The 26,148-nt window shown below is 40.2% G+C and overlaps 1 protein-coding gene across 1 annotated transcript in view; it reads left to right on the top strand.

Moving 5' to 3' along the window:
• Positions 1–26,148, top strand: part of mrpl11 (mitochondrial ribosomal protein L11) — a 107,299-nt gene that overhangs the window by 19,696 nt on the left and 61,455 nt on the right. The window lies entirely within an intron of this gene.

Below are 26,148 nucleotides of genomic sequence, written 5' to 3'. Positions count from 1 at the left end.
AAAAAATAATTTTATAACAGCAAAACTAAATCAAACATTTGAAAATGTCCATTGATGCACTCAGTGCTTCGTTGGGAATCCTTTTGCACGGATTACTGCATCAATCCGGCGTGGCATGGAAGCAATCAGCCTGTGGCATTGCTGAGGTGTTATTGATGCCCAGGATGCTTCGATAGCGGCCTTCAGCTCATTTGCATTTGTAGGTCTGGTGTCTTTCATCTTCTTCTTAACTATACCCCACAAATTCTCGATGGGGTTCAGGTCAGGGGAATTAGCAGGCCAATCAAGGACAGTGATGCCATGGTCAGTGCAGCAGTTACTGGTGGTTTTGGCACTGTGGGCAGGTGCCAGATCATGCTGGAAAATGAAATCCTCATCTCCATAGAGCTTTTCAGCAGATGGAAGCATGTAGTGCTCTAGAATCTCTTGGTACACAGTTGCATTTACTCTGGACTTGATGAAACACAGTGGACCAACACCAGCAGCTGACATGGCTCCCCAAACCATTGCTGACTGTGGGAACTTCACACTGGATTTCAAGCAACTTGGATTTTGCTCCTCTCCAGCCTTTCTCCAGACTCTGGCGCCTTGACTTCCAAATGAAATGCAAAACTTGCTTTCGTCTGAAAAGAGGACTTTGGACCACTCTGCAACTGTCCACTGCTTCTTCTCCATAGCCCAAGTCAGACGCTTCTTCCGTTGTCTTGAGTTCAGAAGTGGCTTGACCATGGGAATACGGCTATTGTAGCCCATTTCCCGGACACGTCTGTGAACTGTGGCTTTTGATACCTGGACTCCAGCTTCAGCCCACTGTCTTTGAAGCTCCCTCAAATTCTGGAAGCGGCTCTTCTTCACAATTTTGTTAAGGCTGCGGTCATCTCTCTTGGTTGTGCAGCGTTTCCAGCCACATTTTTCCCTTCCAACAGACTTTTTGTGGATATGCTTTGAAACTGCACTCTGTGAACAGCCTGCTCTTTGAGAAATTTCTTTTTGTGTCTTACCCTCCTGATGGAGGGTATCAATGATGGTCCTCTGGACAGCAGTCAGATCAGCAGTGATTTAGTTTACTGAACCAAGCTGAGTGTTTTTAAGGCTCAGGAAACCCTCGCAAGGTGTTTCGAGTTAATTAGATGATTCAGGTGATTAGTTGAATAGCCTACTTGTATTTTTTTTCATGATATTCTAATATTTTGAGATAGGATTTTTGAGTTTTCTTAAGCTGTAAGCCAAATTCAGCAATATTAAAATAATAAAAGGCTTGAAATAGTTCAGTTGATGTGTAATGAATCCAGAATGTATGACATTTTTTTTTTTAATTGCATTACAGAAAATAAAGAACTTTATCACAATATTCTAATTTTCTGAGACAGTCCAGTATACTCAAATTGTGTACTCATGTTTGCTCCATTTGTTTCATTGTTCCTGCACAAGCCATGTCCTCTCTTTATGCGCTGCCCACTATTTGCTACTGGTGGCACACCAGATATGCATACACAATTGACCGACACTCCCCCTAATTTTAGTTTTCTATTTTATGACTTGGATGAGAGTACTAAGAAGGAGTTAACCAGCGATAACTGTAGCACGAAGTAGCGAGGGATCTCTGTATATACGGTAGGGACAGTATGTTCATGAGGAGACATTTAGTGATATCATACACTCTGATTGAGATAGCGCCACCATAACTTTATTCAGTTGTACTTTGTTGGTAAAAATAAACACACCCACCCTTCAGCGAGTTTGTTGCTGTAGGATCCAGGATAGTATGTGACAACATGAGTGATGCGTGAGTATTTGGCAATGAGAGTACACTGTAATTCATGATCCCCATTTAATAAGTGGTGGAATACTTTAACGCCCCATGTGGTAAATCAACTGAGTTACTAAATTTGATCAATGATGTGTGACAGTACTGGTCACTGAGAAAAGTAATTGCGCTCCAGGAATGTAACGTGGCAGTAGCTCAGTAGGTAGAGCGCTCGTCTTGGGATCAAGAGATCGCAGTTCGAATCCCGGCTCCTCCGTGTTACACGTCAAAGTGTCCTTGGGTAAGACACGGAACCCCTAATACCACCAATAAGCAGGTTAGCGCCTTACATGGCTGCACAGCCGCTATTGGGAAATGTGAAGCACATTGTAAAGCGCTTTGGGAAGTTATTGACTTGAAAAGCGCTATATAAATGCATTTCATTTCAACACTGGCCGTAGGTAAAAACTGCCGTAATAACTCTGCAGTAGAACACATTCAACTCTCATGTCAAGTTTGCGCTGCATATTGACGGATGCAACGGAATGGAAAGGCACGGAGAGCAGGTCTTCTCATCCGGCTCACTTTTGAAGAGCTGCTGGCTGCTTGGGAACAACTGCCCTTCAGCATCCCATAATCAAAAGCTGCAGCTCATGCCCATGTGCTGAATGCTGACGTGGTCATACAACGCACTATGGTCTTTTGCGTGCTCCTCCAGAGACAGTGATGCCGCCAATCAGCACTCCATAATATATTCGCCTTTTTGGCCAGTGTGTTAAAAGCCCGTGGCCCTAATTAATAAACGCCTGCCCTCAAACAATTCCCAGAAGCAATGCTGCCAGCCAAGGTCCCTCTCTGCACTGTCGGCAGACATTTAGTATTCAAGGCTCTCCGTCATGTATTGTGTCTCTAATGACATTCCAGCATTTGTGCAATGATGGGCAGGGACACGGGATTGCTTTTATAATTTTGTTATTTGTTATTTTCCTGCCTGTATCCAAGGACTACAGCTCATCTCCAGGGCTTCTGAGCTCTTTCTCCCCATCTCCCTCTACCCTCTTCTTCCACTGGCAAACCTCAAATGTGCGCTATTAATGTGATATGACTCAATACGTCCGTTTTCGCTTGTCTTAATTTTCTCAAACCCAAATGTGTTTGGCGGATAAGGATTATATTGTGCCACTTTTTCTCTCCTTGTCAATAAAATGAATTGGTGCGTGTAAATTGGTTCTCACGGACTTGATTTATTTAAAAATTAATGTCTGAAATGGAAATGGATTTTACTGAGTGGCGATCAAATAAAAGTCCTTCTGAGAAACTGTTGTTTGAGACCGAGCAACATAACATTTTTTCCCCCCATCGGGAATAATGTGAAGCCCCATTTATCACTGGCGATAGCTGAAAAGTAGTTGAATAGAGACTACACAAAACATACATCCTATTTTAAATGTTTTCTGGGGTCATTTTCAGTCTGGTTTGTCCAAACTCATAGAGAATTATATTTTCAGGTACTGGTTTATTTGTTAAATTAACTTACTCATGAATCCAAACTCTTATTATTTTTTTCCTGACGACCTAAAAGAGGAGTTGTTTTCAACATCAGCGTTAAGCTAAAGGACAAAAAGTCAGAGGTCTGTATGGTTTTCAGAAAAGTCATAACAAATTTCAAGTTTACAAGTTCTTGTTCAAATTGATGTCAACAGAGCTTAGGCTGTGCGATTGTTTTCTTTTTTACAGTTTCTAAAAGAAAATATGTTCACCAGTTTTTGTTTTCAAAGCCTAAGAACTTCTATAAAAGAGACCTCTGTCTGCTGCTGTTAGCTGCAATCACTTTAAATGTGTTGAAATCTTAAAACTTGGAGAAGCAAAGAAACTTTTATTTGCTCTGCTGATGTATTCAACTTAAGTGTGTGTTGAAGTTAGAGTATTTTTTTCTCATCTGTGCACCTCAATTTTGCACTTAATTACTGAAAAGTTGAGTCGAAGACCTTACGACCTGTTACCTCATGTGTGTGTTGTTCCTCAAAATGTTTTTACCTAACAGGCTTATATCGTGTACTCGGGCATTTGTTTTAGTAAAAGGAACAAAATGTTAATGATGATTTCCTGATGATTTCTGGACTTGGTTTCTTGACCATTACATTGCTCTTCTTCAGTAAGGTGTTCAGTATTAATATTAAGCCGATATTATAATAGCATATAATGCAGACGGAATTTTTTTTTGACTGACAGACTGATGTGCATTTTTTGAACATAATTTCTGATTCTTTGTCCCAGAGTGTGTGATTTAAGTTGCTTGTTTTTTTAGGTAGGCGAATTAAATCGCATTCATCAATTTTTTAGAATCGCTACGATCGTGGTGTAAATCGATTTGGCACCTTAATATCGTGACTAAAGCATATCGCCACACCCCTGGTGACAGCCATCCTGCTATCATCCCAAGTCAAAGTGAAAAATTTGTCAAATGATGGCTTGCCTTTTGAAAAAATTCTCAAGGTACTACTTCATATTGAAAGGGTGGAATTTCAATTTGAAATGTATAACTTACAAAGTCTGTTATCTGAATGAAGACACAGATTGAAATGTTATCGGTGGGCTGACCACCTGTTGCCAATATCGATCTTGTAAACATTCCCACAGCTCAATTGTTAGAACTGGACACAGAATGAGAATGAGACTTTTACCTCCCAGCTTGACTTTTGACTTTTTTGTTTTTACATTTATATACATGTTTAGGTTGCTAATTCTTAGCGTTTACTTCAAATCTGAAGCAGTCAGCCGAGAAAGGCCCATTTTTGCAATTATTTTGTGATGTTGGTTCATTGTTGGTCTCTCCAGCAGCCAAAAAAAAACGGGTTGTAAATTTGGGCAGTGTTCAAAAGGCAGAACAATTGCAGAGGTGCAGGATGGCTCGCTCCCACTGAACAATGGATACAGATTTAAAACTGGATCAAAAGCAAACACCCAACCAGGAGCTGCCATTGGTCTGTGCATAGTGCGGGGCCGTCACTCTGTATGTAGGTCAGAGTTTGATTTTATATAGAATCAGATGGAAATTAATTATCCTTATTGTCATTGATATCAATGTTGAGAAACATTAAATGCAAAGAGATTAAATATAGCACTCCAGGGTAAAACGTGCACCGTATTTTCACAACTATAAGGTGCACCCCAAAAATAGTTTTTTTGTCATATATTTTCCATACATAAGGCGCACCGGACTACAAGCTGCTACAGTGGGAACGTCAGCAAAACAGTCAGATAGTTCAGTCAAACTTTTTAACCCCTTAAGATTCTGACGGCTCGCACAGAAGCAGATAGGTGTCTCAGACATGTACGGACACGGTGTCTGTACGATGTCACCAATAACTCAAATGTGTCATTCTACATCTCATTAGGAAGGTTAAACTCCTGGGATTCAAGAAATGCTAACCATTTCTTAGTTTCTAATTTATTTTTCGCTGGCTACTGCACAGCAAAGTAAGAATTTCACTGTGCAGGGAAACATGTTTCTTTTACTGTGCATATGACAATAAACACTTTGAACTGAATTGAATTGAATTTAAAAATAGTCTCATCACAGAAACATCAAGATCAGTCTGAAACAAGATACTGGGAAAATATAAAGCCGGGGTAGCTCACCAAAGTCGTCCTGCAGCCATCACGTTCAATAATGATACGCAACCATGGTCCTCTTACATCCATGAGTGTAGTAAATCCATCCATCCATTATCTGCACCGCTTATCCTCAGTAGGGTCACAGGGATTGTGGAGCCCATCGCAACCATCGACGGGCAGTGGGCAACGGACATCCTGAACGGGTTGCCAGCCAGTCGCAGGGCACACACAGACAGGCAACTCATTCGCTCATTCACACCTAGGGACAATCTGGGCCGGCCATTTAACCTGACATGCATGTTTTTTGGAATGTGGGAAGAAACCTGAGTGCCCACAGTGCACACCCACTGATAGTCCTTGTTGTAAGGGACCTCTAGCGCCTACCAGTGGGCAACAGGTCAAAAAGGTGGTGGGTGAGAATAGTCTTTTATAATGTAGATAGCTCTGTCGCTGTATTGCAAGCTGGCAATGTCCTCCAGACTGGGTATAAAGCGGCCTAAAATCTTCTTGGCTATGGTGATTACTATTTATATACAGTAGTGTCTCAGTAAATCTGAATATTATGATGGTTATTTATATTCAGTAATGCAATTAAAAAAAACATTCATTTTGGATACATTACAAATCAACAGAAATTTTGCAAACCTTTTATTATTTTGATACATTGCAAAAATATACACTATAATCTGCAATATTCAAATGATAATAGGCTAGCAACATTTCATTTGATTTGTAATGAACCGAGCCCAATGCAGGGGCTCCCAGGATTCGCGCTGATCAGCAAGCACCCCTTGACTTGATCACCAATCCCAATTCATATCATAGTGTCTTTCATACTGTATTGTGAGCGGACAACTGCTATGCCTTCCTCTACATCCCATTGAAATTTTTGTCCCCCACCTTTGTCGTGTCGCTAACGTCACGCGTCTCTCTCTCTTTCTGGCTTGCTCTTTGTCGGCCAATCACAGATTTTTACTTTTGAAGGGTGGTTCTGGTTCCATTAAGCGCGAAAACCGAGGGGTCTCTGCATTCTAATTTTCAGAGACAGACCTGTTTTTACTGGTTTATGCTGTGTTTTCTGGCAAACATATTTTGAGAAAACAATTTGAGGTGATTTGGAACTTGGTCGTTATTGTCAACCTGAAAATCATTATTAGATTTTGGGTGCTGGTCCCACTTTTAGTAAAAAAAAAAACTTTGACATTGTTGCCTAAAAATCTTTGCAGTGGAAGTGGAAGCAATTTACAGGACATCGCATATACAGATTGATTATTCCATCTTTTTCACAGTTCCACTTAAGGCAAGCAAAAGCAATGCTACCATAATTTATATTTTTAATCTTTGAAGCAGCGCCTATTGATGAGTCTCGTAAGCGTTTCATACAATGTGGAAGAAACTTGCGCCGTGTGAATATTAATGCCGCAGAGCCGGGAAGCAAGTTTTATTTATTAAGCAGCGCAGCTGGTTTCACCCCCATCACTTTCATGTTTTAGCTTTACATTTAAAGTTGGAAGCCAGACCCAGCATCGGGAAAACCAAATCAGCGACCACTCACTGAGCACAGCGGCCATCATCTCAACGGCTGCAAATACGACTTTCCTGTTTGAGGCAGGGGGCTATTCTTGCCGTGTCAGTGGTATCTGGATTTCAATGCTTTCTTGGACCCCCTGAAGAAACTTGCAGGGTTTTCTGGTCTGCGAAATCCAATGAAAAAAAGTGAACAAAAATCTTCTTTGTCTGGCTTTTTCGTAAAGATTTGAAAGGTCGTTCCTAATAGAGATGAAATGATACTGTTGAATTCAATCTGGGTCATAGGGTTCATTCTTCATTGAGATTGTTGTTTCTATCCTGACTACTCGTATTCAAAAATAATGATCATTCTTCAGGTAGTCACCTGTTTGTTTTTAATCACTTTATAAGACATAGGCTATGAAAACAAACTCATGAAAAATATTTTAGACTAGTGTTCAAGTCGCTGAACTTCAAAGATTCTCAAATAAAGTAATAGAGCACATGCATTGTGGAAGTAAAATCCACTTTAATGACTTGGCGGTTGCAATGTCATTGTCACATTGGACCTGAAATTAGGGCATGACGGTACATCAAGGTAACTTATTATGCATTTTTTAAAGTTGGGTTTGTGAATATTTGCTAAACTTTGAAATTTGAAATTCATTCAGGCGGGGGTCACTCCCGGGCCGCGCGACGGAGCGAGTTCGGCGGATGCGGCGTCACACGGCGCGACGCGAGAAAAGGCAGCGGGCGTGATCGGGCTACCCCCATAACTGGGGGGTAGCCTGCCCGTCCGACGACCCCAGTAGCGCGGCGCGACGACAGGCGGCCGTCCGCGCTTAGCGGGCGAAAGGCGGCGAACGTGCGCGGGACCCCCGTAACTGTGACGGTGTCGTGCGTATCGCGCCCGAAAGTACTCGCGCCGCGGGTTAGGGGCTCGCTCGCGGAAGCGACCGAACGGCACCCGCGGTGCGGCGCAAGTATAAACCCTGTCGTGAATTTGTCCCCGATCGTCCCGGGCGGACGTAAAATCGCCCAGCTGTACGACTCTTAGCGGTGGATCACTCGGCTCGTGCGTCGATGAAGAACGCAGCTAGCTGCGAGAACTAATGTGATCTGCGGCTGCGATTGGCTGGCAACCAGTTCAGGGTGTCCCCTGCCCACTGCCCGGAGATGGCTGGGATTGGCTCCAGCCCCCCCTGCGACCCTAATAAGGATAAGCGGTGCAGATAATGAGATGAGATGAGATTTTTTTTTCTTTTTTTTTTTTTTTTTGAAGGGGCGTCGCTACTTTGTAGATTTTCACTTTTTGCAGGTGGTTTTGGTCCCCATTAACCGCGATAACCGAGGTCCCACTGTACTGTAGTTCTTCTTTCCGCCTCTACCGGCGTGTGGCACTGCGAGAGGTCACCCAGCATCCACCCCCCAAAAAAAAAAACCCCGCTTCCTATTCCGTGTAAAACCATTCTATACTGTATGTCCAGTGCAAGATCTTTGATATTTTTACTGTTTAAGATCTCATGCATCCAGTCAATATGGTTGGTGTAAGGTGTAAAGAAGAAGTGAGCCGTTTCATTTGAAATTCAAGTGGTATAAGAAAGCTGTATGCAGTTTTGAGAAGTTGGGTTAGGGTTGGATCGCTTTTTTCCTGCCACTTTTTACTACAGGAGGAAGTCGCCTAACTCCTAAAGCTGTTCTTTCAAAAGTAAGTTAAACTTCACTTTATTTATCTTTATAGAGCAGGGGTCGGGAACCTTTTTGACTCAAAAAGCCATAAAAGCAAAAAATATTAATTTTATTTTGGGAAAGAGCCACACCATATATTATGAGACAAATTTACAAAATTGCTAAACCCGCACCCCAGACAAAAGCTCAGTCTTCAGCACATTTATTTTTGATGATTTGATAAAAAAAATATGAAAAGAGAATAATGCCAGAGCCCCTGTCCCAAAATCAACAAACATACCACTTTAAACTTGTCTCTTTCTTGCAATTACTCAAGATCGGTTAAACTCCTTTTGACCCTTTTTTTTCATACATATTGGTTTCAAAACCAGATGCAAGCAGTTATTGTGTAAAAACGTCACAACATTCTGCAAATAGGGAGCCTGATGAGCTCACTTTTGGCACAGATGGCGTAGGGCGAGAGATGGGAGGGAGTGCTTGCGCTTTTTGCATGGCTCCACCCATCCCTCGCACTCACCCAATCAAAAGACTAAGTTCTCTTCCGGTGTTTTGGCGTATTTACAGTGTGTTCTGTGGATTCATCATAAGGTATCTGAACACTGAACACAGATTATATAGTGAACTTTTATATAAAGGATTCTTTAGCGTTGTACAGCCAAAACGAGTTTTTTCCCCCCTTTTTTGTGTGACACCTTGACTGTAAATTGTAGTGAAAAATGTGCCCTATATATACTGCGAAGTAACGTCGGCCACTTAGCTTTGGATTGGATTTGCGTGTACCTGAATAGGATGAATAACTCAAGTTTCGAACAAGATAGAGATAATTTGCATGCAATCAAATTTGTCTCTGAACCATAGACATTCATAGAAAGAGCCATATATGGCTCGCGAGCCATAGGTTCCCGACCCCTGTTATAGAGCATATTATTTTATGAAATGTTTATTTATTTAGTACAAAACAATACAGGTTACTTATACAAGCCTTAAACATACTCATGTAAACCTTAAACTTGCATTCCATACACTGAAGCAACTTACAAACAAATTCAACTTACGAATGATCGTCTCGTTCGTAAGTGGGAAGCGTCTGTAAATAAATACACTGTATGTTGTCTCCTGGGCGAGCTGCTGTTCAGTAGGTTAATTGCAAATTTTGTTGTGAGTTGTCACCTTTCACTAGTGATAGAATGTTAGGTGGGTCCTTTGAGTCACGCACAAGATATAAATTGCATCATGCGAAGGTTACAATTTCAACCAAAGGCCATTTTCAGAATGAAATTTTGCTTAACATTGTTTAGTAGCATACAATATTGTTGACCAAACATTTCTTTTGGATAAAACACAAACGTATTCTGGTTACTCTGAACTCATCCAGAATGGCAGTAAGAAATTAATATTTAATTTTAGGACGTACTGGCTCAAACGAACCTGAGGTCAATGTGCATATTATGTTGCAAAATCTATATTTATCCACATAATAAATGAGACGCTCTTAAAATATATCCATCGTCCAAAAATTCCAAATAAAACATGTTTTTTTTAAATGAATTTCAGACAAATACAATGTAATACATGAAGGTTCCCGCGGATCCTTAAAGTCTTAAAAGGCATTTAATTTATCATTTGAAAAATAAGGTCTTAATTTGCTTTATAATGTCTTCAATCCAATTTTGGTAAGCCTTAAAAATGTAACCAATACTAAGATTTACCATTGTATTTTTTTTATACAAAAAAGTTTAGGTTACATTTATCAATTGGCCCCCGCCGTGTTGCGCCAGGTTCTCTCACGGTTGCCACGGCGCCCAATTTGCCCCGCCCATTGACACATGCTGAAACGCGTTGACAGATAGCCACCGGACTACTTAAACGCTGTCTTGTAAGTCGCCTGGTGTCAGAGCGTCTGCGAAACTCCTGCTTCATTCAGTTGTGATATGCCAAGTCCTGTGAATGTCCGTTTTTGCCCGTGTTTTGATCCTGTTTTATTTTCGGCCCGATCTGTTTGATTTTGACCACTCCTTAGTTCTGATTTCAATCTACTTCCGCGACCATCGATCCCCGGATCGAGTGTGCGGTCATTCTTCCTCCCCCCAATGAACTGTGAGTAACGTTACGCGATTTAGTTCTCATTCCTGTTTCCTGTCCTGGTTTGTGACATTGGCTGAGAGTGCTCGTTTTAGGACAGAAAGGTAGCGAGTTTTATTCCCGGCTCCTCAAAGGTAAATGTCGAAGTGTCATTGGGCAAGGCACTAAACCCATCATGCCCCTGATGAGCAAAGAGGATGCTGCTATCTGTGTGTGTGTGTGTGTGTGTGTGTGTGTGTGTGTGTGTGTGTGTGTGTGTGTGTGTGTGTGTGTGTGTGTGTGTGTGTGTGTGTGTGTGTGTGTGTGTGTGTGTGTGTGTGTGTGTGTGTGTGTGTGTGTGTGTGTGTGTGTGTGTGTGTGTGTGAATGGGTAAGTGTGAAGCACTTTGTGAGGTCTTCAGTGACTTAAAGCGCTATTCAAATGCAGACCATTTACCAGTCTTTTTTTAGTAATTCACTGATTTGATTTCGTGGCAACTTTCAAAATGGTTGTGTGGTTTCAGTCGGGCTTTTCAGCGAAAACTCATTACTATACAAGTAGCAACTTTGGACAGATATGAAAAGATAATGATATGCTGTTTGACGAATGTTTTTCGCCATGGTTAAAAGCTGTGCTAGGTCATTTGTATAAAGCACGATGTATGGTGTGCAATAAGTTATTTTTTATCTTTTTATGGGGTTTGTTTCAATTAATTTTTTGGGGGGTTTTAAATTTGATTTTTTTAAAGGAATTCCAAAAAGTCTTGAATTTAACTTTCTTTAAGGTGAGGTACTGTAAATAATAGGGAAATTTGATCCAAGGCTGCCACTGTGACCATGTCGAAGTATCCTGGGGCTAAGAACTGAACCCGATATTGCTCCTGACCCCGCACTATTATTAGGTAAATGAGTACTGTAAATTTCGAATTTTATTCAAACACTTCGGCATTGAACACCAAGCGGCCTTTTCTGTGTTTTTATCGTGTTGGCACCAAGGAAAACGGAGAGCTTCTCTTCCACAATGCATGTGCTCTACATAAAAAACACTGCTGTGACGTCTTGAAACATTTATGACGCCCTTTGAGAGAAATGAGTCCATATTTTTGACAAAAATATTCATATAATTCATAACCAGAGCAGAACGGGAGGTTTTACAGTACTTTATTCAATATTCATTACATACTCCTGATAGTTCTACTTTTTCACCCACAAATCAAGTCCACAATGTGTTGATCCGAATCAAACAACACTGGAACTTATCTTTCAAAAGATCTACACTTGTTTTTCCATATCGTCATGGACTGTTCACTCTGCTAGCCTCTGGGAGGAGGTACTGTAGTGTGCGGTGCAGGACCACCAGGTTCCGCAGTAGTCTAGTCCCCCTGGCCATTAGACTGTTAAATGGTCAATCTAACATATAGTTAACCTAAATCTAAACGGCTGCTAATCTGACTTTTTGCACTACTGGCAGTTCTTTATAGCTTGCCACTCCTTGCACATTTGCTCTCTGCACTATTGTACTTACAGCGTTATTGTTACAGTGTTAATGTTACTGTTTACCTGACTTGTTAACCTGACTGCCCATTTTGCACATCTGGTTAGCTACTCCTCTTGCACTATCGGCACTATGGTAAAATACTATACGTAGCCATAATACAATACAACTTTTACTTATATCTGTACATTCAAGGAAACTGTGCGGGTCAGATGTATCGACATTTCGTTCTGTATACACGTGTACTAGAATGACAATAAAGTAGATCTGAATCTGAATCTAAATGTCAAGTCGCTGGAGTTGCTTTTAATCCTCGAGTACTGATAACAATGCAAATTGGTCCATTACCACGGGTACCACCAATGAAAACAACACAAAATGATACGTCTGCGTTGCAACTTGGCAGTATTCACCATGGTTGCCCCAGCCCTGTCATCTAGATATATAGGGCTCACCTTTACGTGACACAGACCTCATTCAAGTGTTTTTGCAGCGCAGTGGTAATCATGTGCATGTCTTTGTAATTTTCAACTTGAATGATAGCTTGATGCCAAAACTTGCGACATAAACAGAAAGAAGCAGAACTCAAAAACGTCGCAGCTTAAAACAGTGTCAGGTGTGCGCGGGCACGCCGCCGTCAGTGTTCTGTAGGCAAAGGCGTTGACGCCAAACTCGTATGCGTGCTGAGCTTAAAATGTAAGAAATTGATGTGAATGAATCAATTTTTATGCCTGTTTAAGCCCGCGGTTTAAACCCAGTGTGGCTTGTATGGTGGCATGAAAAAGTATTTGCCCTGTTCCTGAATTCTGTGTTTTTTGCGTATTTAATACTCGCAAAGATTTCAGATCATATTGATTTATTTTGACACAAAAAAATATCTGCCTAGAAATTCTAGAGAAATTAGGAAAAGGGATTGAAAAACCATTAGTCCAGAAAAGATCACAAAGCCATTTCCAAGGCTGTAGGCCTCCAGTGAACCACTGTCAGGTCCATTATCCACAAATGGATTAAACTGGGAACATTAGCAAACCTTCCCAGTAGTGATCGACCAACTAAGATTACTATAAGAGTGATACGACGGTTCATCCCGGGGGTTACAAAAACCAGGCTGAAAAACAGAACTTAGGCTTTGCTGATCTCAGTTAAAGTCAGTGTTTATGACTCCACTATAAGAAAAACACTGGCCCAAAATGGCATCCTTTGGAGAGTTCCCAGGCAAAAACCACTGCTGTCACAAAAGTACACAAAGGCGTGTCACATTTGCCGAAAAGGATCTTGATTATCCTCAAGACTTTTGAAGAAACTTTCAGTGGATTGATAACTCAAAAATTGAACTTTCTCGAAGGTGTTCAGCCCCTTATATTTGATGTAAAAATGGCACTGCATTTGACAAAAAGAACATGATGCCAACAGTAAAGCATGGTGGTTGCAGTGTGATTGTCTTGGGGTGATTTTCTGCCTCAGGACCAGGACAATTTGCTGTGGTTAATAGAATAATGAATTTTTGGAGTTTACCAGAAGATCTTAAGGGAAGATGTCCAGCAATCAGTTTGTGCCCTCAAACTCAAGCCCTCTTGGATCATGCAGCAGGAAAATTATTCGAAAGACACCAGCAAATCCACATCCGAATGGCTGAAAAACCAAATGAAGGTTCTGGAGTGGCCAAGTCAAAGTCCGAGTTTAAATTCAATTGAGATGCTGTGGTGTTACATTAAACGGGCAGTTCATGCTAGAAAACATGCCAATATGTAGGGATCAGAATTTTCCACGGATCCGCGGATTTCCGCTGTTTTTGAACCCCAAAGGTCATTCCCGTAAATCGTCTAAATTTGATGAGAAAATATTTTGGGGGGTGAGGTATGATACGTGACTGTTTCATCACCCCAAGTTAGCAGTTAGAGATCGAGAGAAAAATCAGCAAAAAGAAGCACAGCGCATTAGATCTATAACACAACAAATAGATCGACTCCTACCATTGGTCGATAGGTTCGCTGATAACCAATCAGCGGAGCTTTTGTTCAGAGCATTGGCTTTCTCAAACATGGCGCTCCTTCCGGTCTTTTCAAACGGTAAAATGTGTGTTTGAAAAAGTAAATATGAAAATACTAAGAAAAGAAGACGAGGCTTTTGTCTCCGAGATTGATAAAGGAATCAAGAATAAATTTAAGTGGTCATGGCTGGAGAACACTGTCACAGACTGACATGTATTTTCTTTAAGCATGTTCAGTTTGTGCATTCTATTTTCAAATTAATGATGAATGGTTATTAATGTATATATTTTCATATATATTGTTGATTAGTAGCTAAATACAAGGTCCATCTTCATCATCAAAACACAACAACAATGGTGATGGTTGTAACATTGTAATCCCCCAATTGTTTTAAACATCTTAAAACTGAAAAAAATACATGGTTTCTGTTTTGTTGGATTTAATTCATTCTAGTGCAATTTTCACATAGCAAATAAGATAAATGCCGTTGGCTTCGGGTGGGTTTGCCCCCCTGAGCCCCCCACCGGGCTCCGCCCTGGACCTGGCCGGGGCCTGCGGCCCCTGGACCCTGGCTATTTCAGCTGAAAATGAAAATCTCCATTCTGATCCCTGAATATGGCAGATTTGAAACACTTTTGCAAAGACAAATGGGCCAAAATTCCTTCACAGGAAAGACTCATTACCATTAATCGTAAACATTTATTTTATTGCTGCCAAAGATGGCCCAACTTGCTATATGGTTCAATGGAAATTATGTACTCACATAGGCCAGATAGCTTTATAATCAACATTTCAAAACTGCATTTTGTTTTTCCATCGGTGTTTTCTGTGCGATATTAATATTTGTTTGATGATCTGAACCCTTTGTGATGGACAAATATGCAAAAAAGACTTAAATTAGGTTGGGGGCAAACACTTTTTCATGGCAATGTATAAATAAAAATTGAGTTTTGGTCTTTTATTTGAGCATTGGGCTTTTGAACAGGTGCACTATGTAGTCCGGAATTTACAGCAGTTGAATGTACTGTTGTGAAGGGCTTGTTAGAAGGACTAGGGCCATATAAAATAAATGCCAACGTCAAGAACAGTCATTAAAAAAAGCTTAATCTGACATCAATATGCCACAGGATTTTTTCGCCACATTTGCGTTGCATAGCCTGTTTCATCTTCACTCAAACTCTTCATATTAAAACATTTCACGCAGCAACACGTTCAACCCTCTGTTTCACCAGCCGGACTCTGACTTTGCTGAGAGATCACAATTAGTTTGTCCAGACGGCTGTAATGAGCTTCAATGGCAACCTAATTCAGACCTGCGTTGCCAAACATCTGTTAGTTTGAAACTTTCCCTTGACTTGTAAATAGAACAACAGATTGACTTGGATTTTTGGCCTCCTTGAAGAGGATTGGAAAAAGTGCATAATAGCCCAAACGAGACGCTGCGGTGGGCCTCGCTTGTGCAATTAAATTTGGAGTTTTAATCAAAATCTGATTAATTTCCCTGAAATTAGTCCTCTCCTTGAATTGCACACCTCTTCCTTTTCTAGCTGCAAGTAGCTTTTACGTTCGCTCTATATCCTTTTGCTGTAATGCGTCTCATAAGGAATAGCTCGAGAAAATAAAAAAGCAAACCCTAGAAAGGTGCGCTTCATATTGCGGAACGCCCAAGTTTGCGTGATGCCAGATATATTGGCGACAGGTGCCGCGTTTTTTCCGACCGCCACCTCATTTCGCGGCTTTTATTGACTTGTTTACTTGGATCTTTCTGGCAGCGGCGGCGCGACAATGGACTAAGAAGGCTGATGTAGCAGAAACGTTAACATTTTCACTGGGAGATCCAAAATGAGCGTTGTGCTTTGCCGTCACACTTGCTCAAATCTATTACCCAACATTTTGCTGAGGATATTGAGGGAAGACTAATACGTCGATATTTGCACAGCGTTTTGTGCTTTGTCCCACAGGTGTTGCCATCCGGCTTGCAGTGCCGTCTCAGTAGATGACTTCTGCAGTAGTAAAAGAAACACTGTAAAACATCCTGTCATCCTGCAGCAGTGCTTTTTAATGAAAGCACTAAAAAGGGGTGTCTAAACTACAGCATGGGGCCTATTGTAGACCAACTTGCATTTTTTTCTTAACCGTGTGTAGGAAAACTGATATTTGGCAGACCCTGTAGAGGCAGCTCGTTCAAAAATAGAAAAGCTGGAACTACAACACAGCCCAGAATTTCATTGGCTGCTCTCTGCCCAGTCTAAAGGACATTTCCGGCTTGCGATACCGCAGCAGAGTCATCAACATTATTAAATATTCTCCCCACTCCCGCCACTACTCCATTTAATTGTCGCCCTCTAGTAGGTGCTACAGTTTTCTCAAAACGGCTTAGCTTTTTCACCCGGGCTGTCTCTAACCTAAAAGAGCACAATGAACTGTGAAAAATTACTGTGCCACATTTTTTTTTTCCTTCAAATGTTCACTGTAGAGATACATACCTTGCTACTTATGTGGGGGATTTTTGTTGTTGTTAAATGTTAATGCACTTCTCTTTGCACTATTGATATGATGCACTATTTATATGATGCACTATTCTTTTTCACTCACAAGCATTGGACTGGATGCACAATTTCAGTGACATTATTCGCACTCGCCATGAACATGTCTGCAGAGGCCCCCTAGCCAAGTCTGCTGTCTGTCAGCGGCCCACCAGGGCTTTCATGAACAATCTGGCGGTGAGAACACCACATGTCCCTGGTCTATGAGGTACCAATCTTTACCACCAAGGGTTTTGAGTGGAGAGTCAGCTGATTTGTATGGAAATGGCTGGGCCTACCTCGAAGTCTGAGCAGCATCACCCTGTATGGCCAAAACAACAAGCTGAAGCTGAAAACTATGGGTGAGGTAGCGCTACCTGGCAACAAGTTGGTATCTGGTCAACCCCAGCTGAGTCGCCTCAGTGTGTGTGATGTTTGAAAGACCCAAAACACTCTGACCTCAGGTAACATCACCGATGTGTCCATGATGAATCAGTTGATGTATGCTAAAAGCTGTTATTATATTGTAAACCCATCTCCAAGCACTACGCTCTTAATATTTTTTGCCTATTTTTGCTGACAGTCTAATCTTTTTCAATATTACATTTTACCATGAAGTGCCATTTCTAATCTCGTTGCATACAATGTTTTCACAATGTCGATATAAATGACACTAAAGTAAATTTAAAAGGGAGTGTGTTTAAAAAAAATAGATATTACTATTGCTAAATTGGTTTTGGATAATCTTCCTCTTTGTACTGTGTAACATATCATCTAGACTATAATAACAAAATCGTTAACATACAACTGCTATCCTGAAAAGTCCTGTTTAAAAACGCTTATACCCCCGCAAAAAAAAAAATGACATGGCGGTCTTTGACCTGTTCCACAAGTTTTTGATCCTCACTTAACTTTGTTAAAACCAGTCGCAGAATCGGTGTTCATTTTCTTTAGTCTATGCACTTAGAGATGGGAATAGTTGAGTGTCCTGTGCAGGTCGCAAGCCACACCGCAACATATATGCAAAGAAGTTTGGGTGAAGGAGCTAACTCCTTGGAATATAGATTTTTGAGTTTCCACAGGATAAGCAGAAACCATAAAATTACTATTATTGTGTGTGTCTATAATTTCAGCATCTTGAATACATTTATGCCAATGCATTGCAAGTGGCCTTTGCTGCCATCTACATTCCTGCCAATGGGTCTCAAATGGGAACGATAGCACTGTCTTACAGTAATTTTCACTTCTCATTGGGCAAAACCCCTTACTTTCAAATGAAAAAAAACGTCCCCAATCAAAGCCTCCATTCTTATTCCTATTAATGGTCTTGTTGATTTGATTTGTATTTAATTTTTCTCTACATTGTTGCTGATGACATTTATAAATCAAAATGTCATTGTGCAAAAACAGTTTGCAAGTATGGCAATCATTTGACTGTAACAGATAAGTTCTCCCACCTGCAGTCCATAAAACTTTTTTTTTAAACACTTTTGCATTTGCCGGGTGATTTTCAAGGTTACTGGTGTGTGTGTGTCACCGAAGAATAATGAGCATTTCCACATTGTGCTTAAAACACCCCAAAAAATGTTAGTTCAACCCTGCAGCCGTCCTCGCTCATCGTTGTCGTTGCCTAGCCGAAATGTGCAACCTTATAACTTATTTACTTATTTTTCTTGTTTTTGAACCCCTGCTTTTTAGTTTTTTTGTTGTATTCACTTTTTCCTGCATCACGAAAGTTTTTGTCAGTGTATGTTTATTGCAGGCAGTGCTGCAGGCTCGCCTACTATAGGTAAGGATCTGCGACAGAAAAATGTCATCAAATAAAAAATAGTTTTCATTGCTGTACCCTTCCCATTAAGTTGAAAAACACATTTTGAAAAATGTTAAAGGATGGATAATGCTGTGTCTCACCACATTATGAAAACCAAAAACTATCTTGAACGTTACTTCAAACAAGAGTACAAGCTTGCTCGCTTCAAGACAATCACCTTTTTTTTTTCTAATACAAAATGAATGGAATGCAACTACATAACACTCAACAACAAAAGAAATACTGCAATGTTGCTGCAAATTGTTTAATTGCATTGAGCAAAACTTATATGCAACATCTAAAAAACAATCATTTAAGTTATTACAAACCAATGCTGTTTATGAAGTGTCCAATTTTGCACGTTAGTCGTACATGCAAACAGTCAACAGATGCCTGAGGGTGTTATCTCTTTGTATTCAATGTCAACTCTTTTTTTCTCTTTGAGTTTGAGCTAAGGATGAAGGTTAATTCTGGTCCTGTCATCTTGATAATTATGAAAAGAAATGGAAAGAGCTTGGTTGAGCTCAGGCTTGGCACAAATCAACGAAGTTGTCGTACACAGTACATACACAAGTATGCCTGAAATAATATAAACAATACGTGTTGTAGGTTGTAGAAAGCAGCTCTTTGTTTTCTGCCTAAAGATGGGTGCATCGTTTGAGGAGTCCTTAAAAAGTTGAAAAGAATACAATTTTATCTCTTAACTTATTCAGTATAACGTATGAATCTGTTCATTTGGGAAAAAAAATATATATATTTATATATATATATAAATAATAAAATCAGCTTTAGCGCTGCTAATCTGTAAGTATTAAACATTTGGGAATGATTTCAATATGAAAAATTACCACAAGGTGGCAGGAATCTTTGTCAACACACAAAATGGCAGTGTGGAAGCATCCCTTTTGCATAGTAAGTGCAATAGGGTGAAAAAAGCAAATATATAAGTAGAGACAGTTAATGTCTCAGCTTTATTCTTTCTGAAAAAGATGACTAAGTCTCTTTGTCAAAATGGGCACAGAGAGTGATGACGTTTCGTGCATGTCTGAGATCGACCGAAATCAGGGGATACCTTCACTGCAAACATTGGCCGCTGAGAAGTTTTTGCAACATTCATGTATCTTGCAAAAAATATTCTATTGCAAGCAAAGTGCCCTTGTTTATAGAAAACATTGTTTAGATATTGCAGGTATCACAAATGCATATAAAAGCACCAAAGTGAAAGTTTTTCTTGAAATACGTACATCCTTGCACAAAAGCCAGTTTTTTAAAAATTTTTTTTTTTTTTCAAGAAACAGCAATGTTTAAATATTGTTTACGAGACAATGTTTTAGTCTTTTTTTTCTTCATGCTGAGTTTTTTAGTTTTTCCTTGCCCTTGCAGGTTTTAGATCAGGGGATGGTGTAATGGAAACTTTAGTCTTGACAGCCCATTGAGACTTATTGTGACCAAGGGCTATACAAATAAACGTTGGTTGGTTGGATCCCTTAACTGCTAGCGTCGTAGGGGCACCATATCCAGTAAATTGTCTTGGGCAAGTGCAGCCTGGTGGTGCCCATCCCTTTCCAGGCCAATATATATTTCCATCCATTCTTCACTTGACCCAAACGCTAGAAACATATTTTTCTAATGAAAGATGAGGGTTCAAGTTTTCTTTTTATATGTCCTATACCTATACAGCTAAAGGCCTTCTAAAATGAGTCAAAATGTCTGGCACCCAGCACTTCCCATTTCAGAGAATTATTTGGCACCGAATGAGTAAAAAAGGAAGATTATTCTTGTGATTGTTTTGTTGCTGAAATTGGCAAAGAACAGCAACAGTTCATTTTTTCGTAAAATTTAATCTGATTGCAAACCATCTCATAAACAGTTTGAAGAATGGTAATCCCAAAAGCCAGGCCAAGTTCGTTCACTTAATTTTTGCTAAAAGTTAAAGGATTTTGTTGAACCTTACATCATTAGAAAGTATTCCCAATAAGTCATTATTTGTGAGACATTTGCCCCCGCTAGCACTCCATATGGCAATTTACACATCAATGGGTCCTCAACTTGTTCAGCAAGCCGATCCGGACAAAGTGTATTAACTGCACTTTCACATTGTCGGTCACCTGCTCGACAGCAATTATCATCAGAACTCCACGTTGATCCGTAAAAGCGCCATATTCCCTTTGGATTGCTGCCTTTTTGATTGCTTTCCTTGTGCCCCATCGTCGAGGGTTTTTTTGCGTCCTCGAAGCACGTGAGTGGTATGGCTTTTATCCCTGGCCCTGCATTTAATATAAATTCCGCTTCTTCTGTGAGTGCAGTTGCACGCTGTCTTAAATAGGTCACCTTTTTGCCGCCTCACTCGTTGTAATGCCTCATTTCAGTAAGAGCCATGCTCAAGCTCTCGCCGCTTATTATCACTCTCACTCTCTACTGGAGTTGCCTGGTAGCTCTTTTTCTGATTGGCAAAGCCTTTATTGTCTTGGTTAACATAGAGAGGTTTTGTTTTAAAAATGGCGTAGTGTAAGTATTTAAGCAAAAAGCGGTTTCATTCTTGACAAGCATCCGTAGTGCAACATGTAAGGCAATAGTTTTTATAACTAGTTGAAAAAGTATCAAAACAGTGAATTAAGTAGCAATAAACAGTCAACTTTCCCAAACTTAATACTTGATTTACTACCACTTCTGATTTTGTCTTGCCCATTCCGGCTGTCATCCATATCGTCTCGGTCACTGGTAGCAGACAAAACTGTCATCGTAGATTGATAATATTGTCCTGGAACAATGCCAACTTGGGTGCCGAGGTGCCTGTTTGGGTGTTTGGGCATTTGGGTTCCAAAAAAATTTAGTGTTTTTTGCTACTTTTTGCTACTTTTTCTTTGTTTTTGTGTGTGTGTTTGTCTTCCTGTCGGTCACCCCTCTCGAGGGATATGACCAGGGTAGATAGATAGATAGTCAATACAAAATTTTATCCCAGATCTTTCATCTACAGCAAGTGTGGAAAGAACTAAGACATGCTAAATTATTTTGGACATTTTATTTTGTAAAAAAATAAGCTTGTTTACACAAATTATTTGTTTTCATTCTACATACAATAGTTTCTCTTGCTTTAAGTAAAGAAGTGCTGCGTTATGTTCGTGATGTTTAATATTCCCTAATAAGGGGAATTGCAATCGCAAATAAGGAGAGCATTTGGCTGAGGTTAACAGTAATGAATACTGTCTTTTTAATCAATGATTTATACCTGTTGTAAACAGTTATATTCCTCACAATCCCTTAGTTATTTTGCATGAATTTATTCAAGTAGTAAATCAACACAGATGATAACTCATGGTTTTTTTGCTTTTATATTACCAATGACCAAAGCATTGGTTCTAAGTACAGCTCATAATTTTGATGGTATTTTACTATATTGCTTGCTTGTGATCTTAAACTCGAGAGCCTTGAAGAAACTCATTGAATTGCAGTACGGTAATCCCTCGTTTATTGCGGTTAATGGGGACCTGAACCCCCGGCAAAAAGTGACAATCCGCAAAGTAGCTTCACACCTTCATAAAGGTCCCCAAGGGTCAAACTTACCTGGGGGTGATGTCCTTACCGACTGAGAGTATCCAACTGTAACAAAATAACAACCTATAGATCAGAATTGCAGTTGAATGAATGGTCTTGTCAATATGAAAACGTAGAATGAAATTGGAAGGTTTCTCCTTTCAGTGTTGGAAAGCACACTAGTATCAGACATTGAGTTAAGCCAGGTCTCCGTGATGAATTAAATACACCTGTATTAAATGTAGTGGTTTCCCATGAGTTGTAGCTCTCGGTCATCTGTTTCATGGGTAATGGACCCTGCTTTGTTCAAATACAGGCTAGGCAGGGGTGGCACAAGAGCGTTGCTACCATAGCTGTAGCATTAGGCTACATTCCAAATGCGGCCTCAGTCGCCTCCCAAACCCAATATTAATCCTTGGAGCACCCGCTGTTGATCACCATTTCATTGCGCTCTGATAACTCTCCTCTGAGTCCGGTTTTACTGATGAATTTCTTTTCAGTATAACAAACCACTAAAATCTATTTGGCGCCATGCTCCGCAGTTTCTTTTGGTAGTTATTTCTGCGGCTGCCATGCGGTTTGACTGACGGCATACACCTACATATTGCAGTCGCACACACCCAACACACAAAGCTCCCTCTAACCTGCCCCAGTGAATGCATGTGCTGTCTGCTCACAATGCAACACAATGCATGATATGTTGATATCAATGACAATAAAGACAATTCAGTTCAAAAGCAGTGAAGCAGTGAACCAGCGATAGCCGAAGCACAGAGTAGCGTTAAGTCTCATTATTTAGACCTAATGACAGCATTTTTCTAAATGGTTGAGCGTTTAAATAAATGCTCAACCTCCCCTGGATTCAATTTTGTGCCCTAGTTTTCTTTCGCTGTAATGTTTTTTGTATGTAGGTTGCGCTGTCAACGGGCAGATTTGATCTTAACTGCCGCAGGCTCGTTTCTTTGCGCAAATAACTTTGTCGCTTAACGTCGTCAGTGCAAAAACTGCTTCTTTGTGTTCTCTGTTGTAGTGTTGGTATGGCTCGTGGCTCAGTGGATTAATGCGATTGCATGTATCTGGCGAGCAGTCTCTTCTCTTGTTCTAATTGGATGCCCTCAGTTGGCCATGACCAAGCACAGCTTCAACGGTTGACTAGTCAGCTACTTCTCTTTATTGAATAGCCAAAAGCCTCCAAATTGCATGGCTCAACCTTAAAACTTCTATCTGTCCCTGAGCTCCCATCATTGATCTTTTCTTTATTTTTGTTCTGTGGTCCTTAAGCTTCTGTTTTTTTCCGTTAATGGCTGTTCCTGTATCACTTTGATGGCATTAGAGGATTACGTTTATGTGTTCAGCATCCCCAGAGTACAGCCCCAGGTTCAGCTTTCCTCCCCACTTGACTAATTGACTGCCGATTTGCTTTTTGAAATGGGGAAAAATAATTCCATAGGGGTTATGCACGACAGATATGACACTCCTCTGTTGCCTTTGCATATTTGTGTTGTTAATCCAAGAAAATGTTTTTTTTGCACATTATGGTTTTATTTTATACAAGTTTACGACTCACACTGGCTTTAAAATTGATGTAATAGATTTTAAGTGTTTTCAAACACAAAATGTAAGAGCAGTGACTATGAAAATGAATTTACAAAGTTTGCTGTTCTCAAAGAGCAGTGATGGGGACCTATGGCTCGGAGATAAAATACATGATGTATACATTTTTACAAATGCTTTAAAGCTCTAGCAAAGCGCCTAGAGGAATTTGTTCGGGTGAGCAGTAGGAATGGGCAGATTTACAGTGAAGAAAATAACTATTTGAACACCTTGCTATTTGGCTATTTCTCCCCCTTAGAAATCATGGAGTGGTCTGAAATTTTCATTGTAGTTGCATGTCCACTGTGAGAGAGATAAACTAAAAAGAAAAATCCAGAAGTGACAACGTATTTGTGTGATACAGCTGTAAATAAGTATTTAAACACCTGTGTATCATCTAGAATTCTGATGCTGAAAGACCTGTTAGATGGCCCATTAGAAGTCCACCTGCACTCCATGTATCATCCTGAATCAGATGCACCTGTTAGACATCGTTAGCTGCATAAAGACACCTGTCCGCCTCATACAATCAGTAAGACTTTAACTTGTAACATGGCGAAGACCAAAGATCTATTCAAAGACACCAGAGACAAAATTGTACACCTCCACAAGGCTGGAAAGGGCTACGGAGCAATTGCCAAGCAGCTTGGTGAGAAAAGGTCCACTGTTGGAGCAATCATTGGAAAATGGAAGAAGCTAAACATGACGGTCAATCTCAACCGTAGTGGAGCCCCATGCAAGACATCACCTCATGGGTATTTAATGATTCTAAGAAAAGTGAGGAATCAGCCCGGAAATCCACGACAGGAGTTGGTCAATGACCTGAAAAGAGCTGGGACCATTGTTTCCAAGGTTACTGTAGGTAATATACTAAGACGTCATGGTTTGAAATCATGCATGGCACGAAAGGATCCCTTGGTTAAAACAGCACATGTCAATGACCATTTGGATGATACAGATGAGTCATGGGAGAAAGTTTTGTGGTCAGATGAGACAAAAATTGAAACTTTTTGGTCATAATTCCACTAATAGTGTTTGGAGGGAGAAAAATGAAGAGTACAATCGGAAGAACACCATCCCTACTTTGAAGCATGGGTGTGGTAGCATCATGCTTTGTGGGTGTTTTTCTGCACAAGGTACAGGACGAATGCACTGCATGAAAGAGAGGATGACTGGGACCATGTATCGTGAGATTTGGGGGAATAAAAACCTTCCCTCAGTCACAGTATTGAAGATGGGTCGTGGCTGGGTCTTCCATCACGACAACGACCCGAAGCACACAGCCAGGAAAACCAAGGAGTGGCTCCGTAAGAAACATATCAGGTTCTAGCATGGCCCAGCCAGTTTTTAGACCTGAACCCAATAGAAAATCTTTGGAGGGAGCTCAAACTCCGTGTTTCTCAGTGACAGCCCAGAAACCTGACGGATCTAGTGAAGATCTGTGGGGAGGAGTGGGTCAAGATCCCTCCTGCAGTGTTTGCAAACCTGGTGAAAGAATACAGGAAACGTTTGACCTCTGTAATTGCAAACAAAGGTTACTGTATCAAATATTAACATTCATTTTCTCTGGTGTTTAAATTCTTATTTGCAGTTATATCACATAAATAAATTCTTAAAAAAATCATGCATTGTGATTTCTGGACTTTTCTTTTTAGTTTATCTCTCACAGTGGACATGCACCTACGATGAAAATTTCAGACCCCTCCATGATATTCTAAGTGGGAGAAATAGCAAAGTAGCAGGGTGTTCAAATACACTGAAGGTCAATTCGTTGCTTTCCTTGTTTGCAGTATTTTGTGGCATTTTTATCAAGGAACTTTGTTCACAACTTGTTTTGAAAACATTATTTAGGACAAAAATGACAATCAAACTAAGTCTCAACATTCCTAAGTAACTGCGGGAGGGAGCCAAATGTTAAGTGGTGTATTTATATTGATATGGGATATTATTATGGCATTATTATTATTATTATTTCATAGATTTGATCAAATCATTCTACATCACACAGTGAAATAAAATGTGCTTAAGAATTACCTTTTGTCTGGAGAGGTGGTTTGGTGGTTTTGTTGAATTTTGTCATAAAATATATGATGTTAAGATTTTAAGAGAGACCCTTTAAAACATTTTAAATATTTTTGCGTTTGCGTCATAGACCATTTGAAGGCTGTCACGAAAAGGCAATTTTTCTAATCGCTAATATTTTTCACATTTGCAATTAGTCTTTTTTTCATCTCCACCCCCTTTTGTGACCACCCTTGACTAAAATGAATACTTAGAGGTGAACAATACTTGAACTCTGTGTGTGTGGTCATCATGGCAGTTCAATTTTTTGTTTCAAAACCACGCACCACTTTAATATTTTGGACACATTTGGGGTTTACACTGAGCAACAACGGTAAGCCCCACAATACCAAAGAATCAGTCTGCAAACTGTGTCTCAAAAAGTCGCTAGTGAAAGGAGCAAACGCCACTAATCCCAAGACATTTTAGTATAGTTGGGCTGTTGATTGTACATGCATGTTGTACTACTTCAATCCAGCAGAGGGCAGCTAATTTTGTTGCATGACAGCCTCCTGA

Source organism: Urocampus carinirostris, chromosome 9 (assembly GCF_059441175.1).
Source record: "Urocampus carinirostris isolate Australia breed hairy pipefish chromosome 9, RoL_Ucar_1.0, whole genome shotgun sequence".
NCBI lineage: Eukaryota > Metazoa > Chordata > Actinopteri > Syngnathiformes > Syngnathidae > Urocampus > Urocampus carinirostris.
Note: the sequence above shows the minus strand (reverse complement) of the source record. Positions and strands in the feature narration are given on the sequence as shown.